Raw genomic sequence first — 15,321 nt, forward strand, 5'->3', positions numbered from 1 at the left:
ACTCTTTCTCTTAGATGACATTCATTCTTAAAACAAAATAATGTGACAGAGAAAGCTGTTTATTTTAAACCCTGTTTTCCACTTTTGCTCAAGTAATAGGACTCCAATATTTACCTAGGGAATGAATCAAGAGCATTTGCCTGTTTTCTGCAGCAAGATATGAAAAAATTCTAGTCAATAATATGTAAATCAAAGTGTTATTTGGCTGCTTTTGTGAACTTCTCATAAAATTACTGGTGTATGCCTGAAATTGTTTGTCAGCGTCCCCACCCAAATCTCATATTGAATTGTAGTTCCCATAATCCCCATGCATTGTGGGACAGACCATGTGGAGATAATTGAATCATGGGGGTGGTTTCCCCCATCCTGTTCTCATGATAGTGAGTTAGTTGTCACGAAAGCTGATGATTTTATATGGGGCTTCCCCCTTCCCTGGGCACTCATTCTTCTTCTTCCTGCTGCTATGTAAAAAAGGACATGTTTGCTTCCCCTTCCTCCATGATTGTAAGCTTCCTGAGGCCTCCCCAGCCATGTGGAACTGTGAGTCAATTTAACCTCTTTCTTTTATAAATTACCCAGTCTCGGGTATATCTTAATTAGCAGTGTGGGAATAGACTAATACAATGTCCTTTCTACATTACCAAAGTTCTTTGTCCCTTGTTCTGTCCTATAACCTAAAACTGGAATTGGTAGTGGGAGCAGTAGCTACTATCATGTGCCAGAAGTGATGAACTGCCAGAAACAGGGACTCTTGGGAGAGAATTATTACATTATGCAAGCCTAGACTATCCACTTTAGACCTTAACAGAAGAGACAAACATCTCATTTAAAGCACTGTTACTTTACATTTTTGTTACTTCCAATCAACACCATATTAATTTCAATTTTTCAAGTGAGACTTAAAGGAAATGAATCAGTATCTTGAAAACTTAAACAATGTTCTACTAGAAAATGAAAAACAAAAGATAAAGATACAAAATAATATGCAAAAGGTAATAAAATAATAAATCTAAACAAAAACCATCAAAATCCAGGGATGGAGGAAAGCCTGAGATGAAACTGTGATGGGAAATTTCATTCCTACCACTATGGCAGGCTACGTAATCTAAAAAATCTTCCAGCTCTAAAATATGTAAGGGGTACTGTATACATTGTTACAAAGATTTTTAGATGCATAACTAAAAGAAAAACAAATTTAAAGATATTCTCAGAGGCTGAAAATGAAGGCAGAGCAAGACAACAAAAATAGCAACTTAAGGTGCTGTAAGTGCCCCTGTAAATTTTGAGAATCTAGGACCTTGCATTTTAAATGCCATGTAAGGGGATTAGATAAGTCTAGAGCCCAGATGGGATAGAAGGTTGAAAGAGAGAAAATTGCAAAAAAAAGCCTCAAATTTCAAAGGTCCAAACCCAAACTTAAAGGGCTAAAAAGATGTGGTAGCAAAATTCTAGCAGGAGTCTACTAGAAAATACATAGTTAAAAAACTGACTTTATCTTTTTAATGGTATCTCACATTAATATTCACAATTTTTAGAGGAAATGTATCTTTGATCAAAAAATTAAAACATAATTTTGAGCATAGAATTTTGGTTCTTCTTAAATTTTGTTTTTATGTTAAATTCGAATAAATTTTACTATTTTTAAATCATTTATGATGTGATTGTTGTAAAATTCTTCTGGCTGCCTATCAATTTTATTATCCCATTGATTTTTCTTTTTTTTATATGCATATATATAAATATATATACATATATATGTAAAGAGAGCTAATATAACTGGTTAGTCTTAGGTAGCTTATGTAAATTAGGTTGTTATGCTTTTTTATTTTTCTGAATTATTAGATTTTTGTAGTAAGCATTATGCCCTCCAATAAAACAAAGTAAAGCAAACACGATCATGCATAGTACTGGGCAAAGAAATGAAGACATTTAGAAAACAAGAGCTACAATAGCAACACCCTCCAAAGCAGGCTGTCCAGAGGTCTAACTATAAGGCACTGATGCTCTTGCAATATAACAGCAAGACATGGAGGAAACACAAAAGGCATCTACAAGGACCTTGCAACATACTAGGAAAGGGGAGCCAAGCAGAATGATTTTCACCTCCTTCATAAGGATGGATTGGAGATGCTGGTGAAGAAGTGGGTGTGTACATGCACTGTCTCTAACCCTCAGTCATCCTGACAGTTAAGCTTTATTATCTCCATTTATTTCCTAAGGAAACTCGGGCTTAACAAGTTGTTTGCACAAGCTTCACATCTAGTTTATAGCATAGCCTGGAAAAAATCAAGTACTGGCTAGCTCTGAAGTCCTTCTTTGCATCATATCATGTTTCTTCTTGTTGTAATGACACTTGTATAAATAAAATGTGAAATTAATTGTTAAGGAAAATTAATCACTCAATATAATACTCGTATTCCCAAATAAATCCTTTCTAAATGCTTTCTTAAAGAGCCCCACTCAGATTTCTTATAATTATGAAAAATAATTGTAAAAGATATACACACTGACAAGCTGCTTAGGAGAGTGGTGTTCTGGCTCAAGAAAGCTTCGACATTAAGGTCTTGGAAGTGCTCTGACCAATGATGAATTAAAATTTGACAGCAAGATTATAAAACTATTTCCCATAGAGAAAACACAATATTCGATGGTGTTTTCATGGACTCTAACATATGTATGGATAGAGAATCTCAGAGTAGTATGTTGAATACTTTAGTTCTTATTTTAATATTAATACTGAGTAGAATTTTTTAAAAGTAGCAGAATGCAACACTTGGCTAAACTTTGCAAACCCCACTTTTAAGTTCTAGCTGTCCTGAAGAGGGTGGCTGTCATTATTCAATAAATGGAATATTATTACACAGATAAGTCAAGGAATCAAACAGGAATAATCTCATTTATTGGTTCATAGAATTTAATCATGATACAAACGTTTAAGTTTTTTCCTAAAATAATCTCTATAAGATTATATTAACTTAGACTTTATTGTTTTGGATTTAGTTATTGAAGTATTTTGCCATATGGCAATCACATTTTACATAAATAAACAAATAAATATCAACTTTCCAGTGTATTTGGAGGCAAGAACATTTTAGGTATATAAAATAAATGTTTTAAAAGTTTGATTTAAAAAATCTATTTTCCTTTTCACAGGTGGTTTGACTTTGGCAGCCAATTTTTGCCCTGAAATAAGGTTGAAGTGGTGGAAAGTAACAGACCGATTGTCATTTGTTATTTTGTTATGGTGGCCTCCAGAAGTTGACTTGGGACTGCAGCAACCTGGCACTTGGATTGTGTGCTCTGCAACTTGTAATTTACCAAGATACTTGAACACACTCAGAGGAAATAACGGGAGTAGAACCCAAAATAAATAAGTAAACAAGCCAAAGAAGATTTGGGAAGATTTTTTTCTGTCTCTTTCACAGGAAGTCACATGCCCAGTATCATCAAGTATGAAATGAAATATTTCATTCATTAAATATAATGAAGGCGAAATGATGGAATCTTTCTAAAAAAAATATATGACTATCATATATTTTACCCTGAACCACTGACCAATTGTTAAGGACCTCTAAAGTAAAGAGCAACTTAATCTAGTTTTATGTTTTGATTTGTTTGCTTGCAAGGTTGTTCAGAGTGAAAGGGAAATGTTAGATGCTTTGCTGATGTGTTTCTAAATCCAAGAACACATTAGTGGTTAAAAAAAAAAAAGACAAATTATAAACTGTAGTCGTGTTGGGGACTACTTTCAACATAAGTCAAAAGGAGAGATAAAGGCATACGCCATTCATATACTATTTTTAAAAAGAACATCCTGTAAATTTAAAATATATCCTCTTTAGGATGTTAATTTTATAGGCTCGAGGTGATTTTCACTGACAGAGAATGCAAACGGAGCAGATTTTGGATAGTTGAAAAAAATAAGTCCAAGCTATGTCTTATGTCCACTCCAAACTAGATGCACTAACATTTGAGACCTTTTATTTTGCTACTTACTCTTGCTCAATTGGATTCCTATCACCAAATTAATGCAAGCTTTTTTATAAATTCCCAAGGTCACTACAAACAGAAGGAAGTAGTCATTGTTAATTTTCTTAAGGGAATCTTAGCATTGACTCAGTGGATCTTGTAAAACTGACCCGCTGATTCTTTCACACGAATGTCTCTTCACCTCTTCAGACCCAACGTGCTCCTCACCTAAGTGTATAATTTTCCCTGAACACAGGGTCCTCTCTTCTGGATGCCTTACCTCTGTTTATATCATCACATCACCCTTTGTCTCACCCATACTTGAAATCTTTGAGTTTTAGACAATAAGGCTTAGTCTTATCAATAATTGCAATTAAAAAGTGTGGAGCAAGGTGGCAGATTGTTTTTTTAACCCTAAACAAATGTTCTATCAAATATGAAAAAGCATTTCTAATAGTACTGTTGTTCTCTGAATTTAAAATCTCACCAGTTTTCACTGATTGCAAAAGTCCATAATGTCGCTATGAAATGCTAAACTGCATGGGACAAAATGACAGCTAATGGCTAAAGAATAGTGAATGTATAAACAAGGAATACTGGAGCCTCATAAAAGCATGATTATAAAACATGAGCCAATTGACTTCATCTATCCACTCCCATGCAAAGAGTTGTTCATCATTAAACTATGAAAATAATATCATTGTCATTTTCAATTAAAAGTGTAGCCATTATTTTGGACCCTGCAGTGTCTGTAAGATGTAATTTTGTTTTTCTCTGAGTGTATGCACAATCCAAATATATTTTGTCTGATTCAGCCCTCTTAAGTGAGATAATATTTCTTACTTAACTACTCGAAGATCTTCTGGGGGTCTGAAACCTCATTATGATAAATTAACATAAGTGGCTCATGACTTAGGTAAGGCAAACATAAAAATCTATGTGTATATACATATATGTACAAATTGATACACACACACACACACATATGCATACCACACATTGAATGAAAAGAGGCTAAATAAAATATTCCACTTCAAACTATATCTCCTAGAAACTCTCCTGGAACCTAGTGTTTCAGTCTTTATAATGGTGTCATGGCTCAGAAACTGATTATAAAGATATGATAATTCAGGAAATTAAGGAATGCATGCCAGCTACACTCTCAGCAGGCATTCCTTCCAACAGAACAACTAGCACAGCTGGTCTGCTCAGCCCAAGTGCAGGCACAGCACCCGGTCCCACTTGAAAATCACTCCTCAGCATACCAGCGATTTCGCATTTCAATCTTAGCAAAACACTCTTTTAAGAAAACTGTTCCTTTTAAGGTATTGTTGCAACTCTGTGCTGGAATATGGAAGGGTCTTGTAAGAAATATACTGACATCTTATTTCATGATATGAATTAAATAACAAGCTGAAATTTTCAAGTAACTGGTTTTAATTCAAGATAATTAGTCAATAAGTTCAGGCTTATAATATAATTTATTTTATTGTATCAATTTATTTGCAAAATGGACATGATCTTTTTTTTTTACCAAAATTTGCCCCCAAAATCATCAGATGCTAATGACTGCTGGTTATTTTTGTACTCTTCTGGCTTTTATTAGCTTTAAAAATAATTTTATTCTTCACTTTCAGCTGTGTTCCTAAACGTTTTGACAATAAACAACTTACCCATTAGGAACTAAGCCAATTAGATGATGTTTAAGGCAATATTTATTCTGAAGTGTTATGATTCAAAGATTATTTAGTTAAATAATTCATACCATATAATCTTTGATTTTTCCCATCAAACTGAGATAGTAGCTATTCATAAGTTAAAAAACTCACCTAGACCTCAATTTCACCACCAGCCTTAGACAGAAGAACTATTTGATGGTGAGATGCCAATAAAAAGGAGTATTTTTTTAGATGCTTAGGTCAGCTACACATAGCCTAATCCACAAATAACTGAGTTGACTCTAAAGAGTAGAAATCTAAATTGGCATTTTTTATAACGTTTCATAAGTAAATATGGAAAGATTTTTTTAATTCTTAGTATTTTAAAGTATACAAAGCTGCCACTGTTTCTATAAAGTATTTAAACTCAAAAACTTAAACTCTGGGGATATATATCTTCTTTCTTACCACAAATCAGATTTCTCTCCAATGAGGTAGAGATAGCATCAGCAAAAGAAAACTTAGTTTTAAAATATGACTGCCTCTTCTTAGTGTGATACTGTGCATCTTAATTTTAATTATCTCTTCAGTTATCAATTTCTGTAAAATGGGCATAGTAATACCTCAAAGGGTTTTTTTTTTTTAATTGCATTTTAGGTTTTGGGGTACATATGAAGAACATGCAAGATTTTTGCATAGATGCATACGTGGCAGTGTGATTTGCTGCCTTCCTCCCCTTCACCTATATGTGGCATTTCTCCGCATGCTATCTCTCCCCAACCTCCCACCCCCCACTGTCCCTCCCCTATATACCCCCAACAGACCCCAGTGTGTAGTGCTCCCCTCCCTGTGTCCATGTGTTATGAAAGTTAATGAAATAAGCATGTAAAGGACCTGGAACAATGCCTAAAACCTGATAATAATGTCTAACATTTATTGAGCACATACTGTGTCATTTGGATTTACCAATTGTACCAGATGCCTAGGATGAATCCCTTTGTATACCTCTGGCCCCTTGATTTCAGCTCAGCTTTGGATTGACAGTTCCACATACACTGCCAGGACCCCTATTAAGTTGCCATGATGTTTTTGCTTTGTGCCACAAGGCTTTATCTAGAGCCAAGGAAGACAGATCAGCCATTTAGAGGCACAGCCCAGAAGTGAAGGAAAGTTACCTCACTGGGAAAAGTTTCAACCAACGGGAAACATAACTTACTGGATGAAATCCCAGCCTCCACTTTCTCTGGTGCAGTACTTCCCCAACATTTTTGGCACCAAAGACCAGTTTTGTGTAAGACAATTTTTTCATGGATGGGGCCGGTGGGAGATGGTTTCGGGATGATTCGTGTACATTACATTTATTGTGTACTTCTATTATTATTCCATTATAATATACAATGAAGTAATTCTACAACTCACCATAATGTAGAATCAGCGGGAACACTGAGCTTGTTTTCCTGCAACTAAACAATCCCAACTGGGAGTGATGGGAGATAGTGACAGATCATCAGGCAGTAGATTCTCACAAGGAGCACACAATGGAGATCCGTGGCATTCGCAGTTAATAATAGGGTTCATGCTCCTGCAGAATCTAATGATGCCGCCGATCTGACAGGAGGTGGAGCTCAGGCAGCAATGCAGGTGATGAGGAGCAGCTATATATACAGATGAAGCTTCATTGGCCTGCCTGTCACTCATCTACTGCTGTGCACCCCAGCCCAGTTCCTAACAAGGCTTGGACAAGTGACAGTCCACTGGCTGGGGGCTGGGGGGGGGACCCCTACCCTAGTGGGACAATTCTGAGATACCTCTCAGAAGGCCCCCTGGTATTACTATCAGTTGCTCACAGTAGCAACCATTTTATTAATTCACTCTCTACTGGCTTTTCTCCCTTCCCTGTCTCCCTCCCTCTCCCCTTTCTTTGGTTTTCTAAGACCATCTCTCGAATAAGCAAATACAGTCAGATACTTGTCTTAGACTTTACCTTCTAAGGAACTCAACCTGAGACAAGTACTTAGCATATACCAGATACTGTACTAAGTACTTTATATGATTAACACATTTAACCCCCACAACAAAACTAAGATGTGGCTACTATTTTGAGTTTTGTTTTACATATATGGAAACTTAAGATTAAGTAAATGTCCTAAGGTCTCACAGCTAAAAAGTGACAAAGCTAGGATTCATATCCTGTATACCCAGTTAGTTCATACTTTTAAGTGGCTACACCTCCTGCACTAAGTGCTCCATATTGTTAGAATTATGTTGGTGGCTTCTTAATAATTAAAGTATCTGAGTGCCAAATAAGGCATACCGAATCAGAAACTGACAGCAGAGGCTGAGATTATAGTGTTTATTAAGCTCCCCAGATGATTCTATGTACACTAAAGGTGCACAGACTGGCTAATATAAGCTATTATTTTGAAGGTACAGATGAACATTCTTAACATCAACCAGAAGTGGCAATTAGCAGAATTCCCTGGCTTCCACTAAATATATTTAATACATAGCTGTATTAAAAATTTGCATAAAGCAGCTACCTATAACCCCAAACTTAAGCTATATCATGGAAAAAAGAAAAGGCAGTGTCCTCATAACAGATTAAAGCAACAAATTAGCCGTTGTGTAGGGCAGAAGGGAATAATTGTTCATCGCAAGCATCCTGACCACAACTTGAAATCACCATGGGCTACCAGGGAGAGAAGATGAGAGGAAACACTCAAGAAACAGACCCAGTAAATTAAGGAATATGGAAAATGATAGCATCTGGAAAATGCCCTAATGTAGACCCATCATTCCCTGACGATGCTTAGTGAAGGTAGTAATTAGGTTAGGTAATAACCACAGCTCTCTGAATCTTTAGCTACTTGAATTGCTTTAGGAATCACCTTCTATTACCTAGATTCACCACCTTTATTTTAAGTTAGGAATCAGAAACTCATTTTCTCTTGATGATAGTGAGTGTCAAGGAGGTTATAAAGATATTGTAAACCCAACCAGAGTCCTCCTCTGCCCTTGCTGAAATGTCCATTAATTGAGCATGCATAAGCTAAGCACTAGGCAAACACCATCTTACTTAATTTAGGCCTGTGAAGTCAGTAATATTCTCTAGGCTATATGGATAGTGTGATTTTAATAACATGCCCAGCTCTAGCGTAGTATGCAGAAGTAGTGCCAAGATTTGCATTCAAATCAAGTAAGTGATTTTCACTTCTCTTGCTTCTTTAGCAGAATTTGACATCACATTTTTTTTTTAAGCACTCTGTTCCCTTGACTGTCATGATTACATCTTTTCTTGTTTCCTCCTACCTCACCAGATTCTCCATTACAGTTTAAGATTTGCATAGTGTTCAAAATGAACTGTCTACCTTTCAGGCTTCTTCCTGTCTCACCCTACACTCTCTTCCTGAACATTCTCAGCTCTACCATCAAAATCAATTACAATCTGCATCACAATGATATATGAAATTTATATCTCTACATCCTACCTATTCTTCAAGATCTAAGCTCATAAATATTCAGGTGCCTACCTGGCATCTCTCTTTGGGCATCTCAATCACTATTGAAACTCAGTGTGCTCTTGGCTGAGCGCAGTGGCTCACGCCTGTAATCCCAGTACTTTGGGAGGGTGAGGTGGGTGGATTACTTGAGGTCAGGAGTTTGAGACCAGCCTGGCCAACATGGTAAAACCCTGTCTCTACCAAAAATACAAAAATTAGCTGGGTGTGGTAGCACACGCCTGTAATCCCAGCTACTAGGAAGGTCAAGGCAGTAGAATCGCTTGAACCCGGGAGACAGAGGTTGCATTGAGCCAATATTGCACCATTGCACTCCAGCCTGGGTGACAGAGAAAGACTCCAGAACAAGATTCTGTCTCAAAGAAAAAAAAAGAAGAAAAGAAAAACTCAGTGTGCCAAAAACCAGACTTAGGATTCAGACTTAGTTTTCCTGCCTCAGTGTATGTTACTACCACCATCCATCCAGTTATACCCTCTACAAAACCAGCACTCATTCTCTACGTGTTTGTTTCTCTGAACCTATATTCATCAGTTCTAACTCCTAGCTATCTCTTGAAACTGCACGTTTATTTTCAGATCCATGACTGTTTCTCTAGTTCAAGCTACCATTATTTTCCGTTGGATAGTTGTTGCCAAAACTTCCTAATTGTTTTATAGCATCGACTCTGGCCTGTTCATTCTGTTCTCTACATTGCAACCACAACTGTCTGTTAAAAAAAAAAAAAAATGAATTTGGTCCATTAGTAATTCTTCTGTCTCTGCTTTCTCAGTTAAAACTCTTTCTCTATTAAGCTTTCAGATAGCCCAGATGTCACATCACATACTTTTCCCTAAGACCTCCATGTTATATGCCTTTATAGTTTAATGAGCCAGTGTAATTTTGCAATTATTTTCATGATCCTTTTATCAGTGTCATTATTGCATACAAGAGTGTATGTCTATGAAAGCAAAGGTAATATTTGTTGTTACATCACTACATCTGTGGCATGGTGACTGACATAGTTCTCAATAAGCCTTTGTTGACAAAATGAATATTTTCACAACTTTACCTAAGACTCATATTGATGATAGTTTAATAATTGTCTTCAACTTTCAATAGTGTAGTGGCATACATTTTTTTAAACCTAGATGTGCTGAAAAAATTACAGTTAAACTACGTTTGTTGAACATCATCAGGGAATAACATAATCTACATGCGAGCATTTTTCAGATGCTACCCTATGAGTGCTGTATTAAAACCAATTAACAATTTAGATTTTTTTTGCCTGACACATATTACATACTTCCCTACCTTCTTAAGTAGTATACTAAATGCAGTTCAACTTTCAGATCTCAGCCCAGATGTCACTTCCTCATGTACTCTTCCTTGAGCCCTCTGTAGATGTGAAGTCCTCATGTTATATGTCTTTATAGTTTAACATATTGTTTAAAAAGGGAACATTTTTACCTTTGCATTCATTTTACTATGCTATAATTTATAAATGCTTTTTGGGACCAATGAAGTCTGCCTGTAGATATGTCTCCCTTCCCTAAATAGTTAAATAGTTCCCTCCTACTGTTTTGCTTAAATTTCTGTGACTTTTTTTTTTTTTTTTTTTTTGGTAATGTCTTCTTTAGAGTTGTGTTCAGGATGCTTGTGTCTAATAATCTCCACCTTCTACCCCCATACAATTTCCAGTTTGCTCCTTTAATCTATGTTGCCATTATCTGTTTGTTTTATAAAATGGCTTAAGTTTTGGGTAATGAGTAGTTCCTATATGCATATCTACTATGCAGATATAGTAAATCAATATAGAAAAGCCAGGCAAATTTGCTGACTACCATTTTCTGGTTGATGTTAAGAACTTTCAAGCTGGGTAGCAAAATGAGATCCCATCTCTACAAAACAATTCATAAATTAGCCAGGCATAGTGATGAATGCCTGTGGTCCTAGCTACTTGGGAGTCTGAGGTGGGACTATTGCTTGGGTCCAGGAGGTTGAGGCTGCAGTGAGCTGCGGTTGCACCCCTGCACTCCTTCCTGGGCAACAGAGCAAGACCCTGTTTCAAAAACAAAAGCAAAACTTACCCTATGCCTTCAAAATGGAACAGCTTACGTTAGTGGGTTCAAAACAGCTGAAGATGAGTATCACATAGAGAAGGGGCAAACGTGGCTTCAGAGACATTCTCTCTCTGATTTTTGATTTATATTCAACAAGGATATGGGTGCAGGAAAGAATAAAAGAGAATAAAATGTGAATTAATGTGTGGAATATCACTGTGGGTAAATGGGGCCCAGCCCACTGGGCAACATCTGGGAAACCACGTGGAACAACTCAGAAGTCTCTTACCTGAGGATACAAAGGCTCAGGCATTTATCCATGGATTCCTGTGACCCACTGGAGGCTTTATCTACTTCTCACTTCTGGGTTGCCCCTGCTGGTGAGTAAGCACCTCTGAAGCTGGAGAAAACCCTCAGCCAGAAAGAGAAGAAAGATAGGGACGTTTAAGGTGAAAACGACCTACTTTGGGAAAAGGAAGATAATACTTGCATTACAAAATAACTCAGGATGGACCCAAATACTAAATGCTGGTGGTATCTCCAATTCATTGTGACTTCAAAAAAGGTGCCCATAAATTTTTAAAATACATCCTAATTAATCACTCCCTCAGATAACCACTTGTACATGCATTTAATAAATAATTTGTTGAATGAGTTACCTAATTAGTATAAATACAAATTTTTTTCTCCCCCAAATCTTTTACAATTATAATATGAAATGTATGAGCTTAGGGACTGGAATTATTTTATATCTTCAATGAAAATTTGAAGGAGTTTTTTTAAAGCAGGTAACTGCTTAAATTTAGAGTCCACAATTTTTCCTCAGGTTTAATTTGTTTAAAAATAGACTAGAAATAATTCTCAGCATTTATCATTCCTGGAAACTAAATCTGTATATTTACCTGGTGTACTAAATAAATCAAAACATTATACTATAATTATTTCATATTAAATTAGGCTACTAATTTTAAAAGTCACAAACACACACAATTTTTGCTTTGTGCCAAAAAGCTAATTTTAGAGACATAGTGGTGAGTTACACAGTAGTTTTTTTTAGAAACAAGTCTACCAGGTGCCAGAAATATATAATGTAAGTCCCTACAATCTACAGGGTACACGTAACCTTGTATAGCCATTCGTGCTGGTGGAAGATTTGAAAAGTGAGAGTAAGCCCAGGCAGTAATCGGCATGATGCTTGTCAATTCAACCCTCAGTAGATAGTAATTCACTTGACTTTGCAGAATGTTTTATCACTTGGCTCTTACAGAGAGAGAAATGTTTTCTGGCTTCCCTATAAAACATAAGACCCAAAGTTTCTCAGTTTCTATTGCCTGGTTAGAAAAATAGAATGAAGCCAGATGCGGTGGCTCACATCTGTAATCCTAACACTTTGGGAGGCTGAGGCAGGTGGATCACCAGAGGCCAGGAGTTCAAGACCAGCCTGGCCAACACGGTGAAACCCTCTCTCTACTAAAAATACAAAAATTAGCCTGGTGTAGTTGTGGGCGCTTGTAATCCCAGCTACTTGGGAGGCTGAGGCAGGAGAATCACTTGAACCTGGGAGCTGGAGGTTGCAGTGAGTTGAGATTGCACCACTGTTGCCTGGGCAACAAGAGTGAAACCCTATCTCAAAAAAAAAAGAAAAAGAAAAAGAAAAAGAAAACTAGAATAAATTGAAGGCAATGAGTTTATTGTTTTATTCCAAACCATACCATGAATACCTAGAATCTGGTAACACATTTTCTGCGGCAAACAGAGCCCTTGAGTTTAGGGCTGTGCTTTTCTCAGAAGGGTGTTTGTTACCTCTCCTACCTGAATTCAGCATGATCTTCAGGCCAGTCCCTGTGCCCGCTTCCAGTGGTGACTAATCTTTACTTGCTGGAACTTTAAACAGTTACAAATGCACCATATATGTATGTTTTAATTATGGTAATCACTGTGCCCTGACATTCGCTCAAAGAAGGCATTCTATATTCCCAGGCAGCACGAGAGGTGCCAGAACAGCATGCCCTTACTTGGCTACCTTCTTAATAGCACATTTGCTTCAGTCACAGACTCAGTGTCCTGTACCCATGTGGTCTGACTAATCTTACTGCTCCTACGATTATTTTGTCACTGTGATGGCTGAAGGGTGATCTAAGAAAGGCAGTGTCTGTTTTTTGTGGTGTTTGTTTTTTTTCTTTTTTATGTTGATGGTTCTATCTGGCAGAATCTAAAGTACTACTAGTGGCAGATATTCTATTTTTGTGTGTATTCTGCCCAATCTCAGAAGCAAAATTCTAGGCAAATGACAAACAAAATAGAAGTTGCTATAAGAGGACATTATGGGCAGCAGCTATGCACTTTTTATTACACCTTCTTGCCTAAAAGAAAAAACATAATGAAAGAAAGAGAGAGGTAATTAATAATATTTTAAATGTAATGTAGTAAATTAGCAACAAAAGTAATGTTCATCCACTATATTCAGAAAATGTCATTTATGCAAAAATATCAGCATGTTAAAATGATGCAGAAAGCAATCTTTTCCCGTTTAAGTTTTCTTAAAGCTGCTAAACAGATTTTTTTAATACCAAAAATGTCTACAGTTTCCCATGTTGTTGCAGTGAAATTATGTATCTGTGGAGTAACTTCAGAAGTTATTTTTTAATATAAAAAGTAAACCGTCAAGGTACATAGTAAAATAAATCTGGAAATATGTTAATCCCCTACTTATTCAACTGTACTAGAGATTTAATATTGATATTGCTGGGAGCTGAACAGGAGCCAAACTAATTCCACAAAAGTGCTCTATCTGCATATTAACTACTAAAAATGCACAGAGATACAATCCTATTTATGCTACTCTGCAGCATTTGAAGTGATTTAGTTTTGCAATCTCTTCAGTTTTTTAAATGTGCTCTATACCTCCTCCCACATACCTGCTCCTTTAAGTCAAACTTTAGAACACACTACATTATACATTTGGCAAATGTAAATATTTATTAAAAAGATAATTCATTTCCTCTCACTGCCTTATGCATTTCTTTTATCCCAATGTTTAATGCATTGGGATGATTCAGTGGGTGTCCACTGAATTGTGAATTTTGTTGAGGAAATAAATAAATAAGTTGCTTCCTTTATCCAGTCAAGTATGTCTGGGTCATCTTTTTGACACACAGTGTCACTAGCAGCCTTCTTGAGATAAAAACACAGATTTCACCTTATAGTCTGCAATTAAGGTTGACATGATGTCAAAATTTAATCAGCAGGAAATAAAAGATAAATTACTTTTCTCATTTTGTAATTTCTGAGATTGGGTATGATGTACCATACAAAGTAAGTTTAATTTATGTTTAATAGTAATTTCTGGAACTGATCTTAAAATTCTCAATTTCTCTCTGAAAATGTTTATTTACATTATAAATTAAATAACAATTTTTTTAATGACTTTGCAGAAGAAGCCATAAGAAGATAACCCTAGTTCACAGATTCTCAATGGAAGTTTTAGAGAAAATAATAAAAGAATATCCCTAGAATGGCAAATAATATATTCTAGAAGAAAGAGGGCACACTAGTGCATTTCCAGCATTACATTGTAGTAAAAACATATATACACACACACAAATATATAATAGTTTTCATAACACAAATTCAATAAACAAAAGCCTGACACAGTCTTGGATGGAGGGACTACTATGTGAAACTTTGAGGGGGCACAGCCCAAAGAACATAGTGAGAAACACTGAGATTCATAGATTCATGTGTACTGAGAGGAGAAACACCTTTTAAGTAATAGTGAAACTTATCTTTCCATCATATATTTTACTGGTGCCTATAAAAGTAAATTTGATTTATGAGAATCAGATACGCATACAATGTTTAAGCATCGAATTTAGCTATTGAATAAGTGAAGTGTAACAGTATACGGGAATCTCCTGGAATCAGGAAGGAAGAAAATCCCCATCTACCCCTGTCGTCCATTCTCACTGTCGCAGGTATAAAAGTGTTCTTACAATACTCCTGAGGCATAGCTATGCTGTTAGTCTTTTTCTTGTTTGTTTGTTTTGATTTTTGTTTTCTTTCCTCCAGCAAATAAGCAAATGAATTGTTCTTGATTAGGACCAAGGAAAAAATTAATTGGCTGCCTCGTTAAATTT

The sequence above is a fragment of the Aotus nancymaae genome, unplaced genomic scaffold (assembly GCF_030222135.1).
Source record: "Aotus nancymaae isolate 86718 unplaced genomic scaffold, 86718_ANA_hifiasm-v0.15.2.pri h1tg000014l, whole genome shotgun sequence".
Classification (NCBI taxonomy): domain Eukaryota; kingdom Metazoa; phylum Chordata; class Mammalia; order Primates; family Aotidae; genus Aotus; species Aotus nancymaae.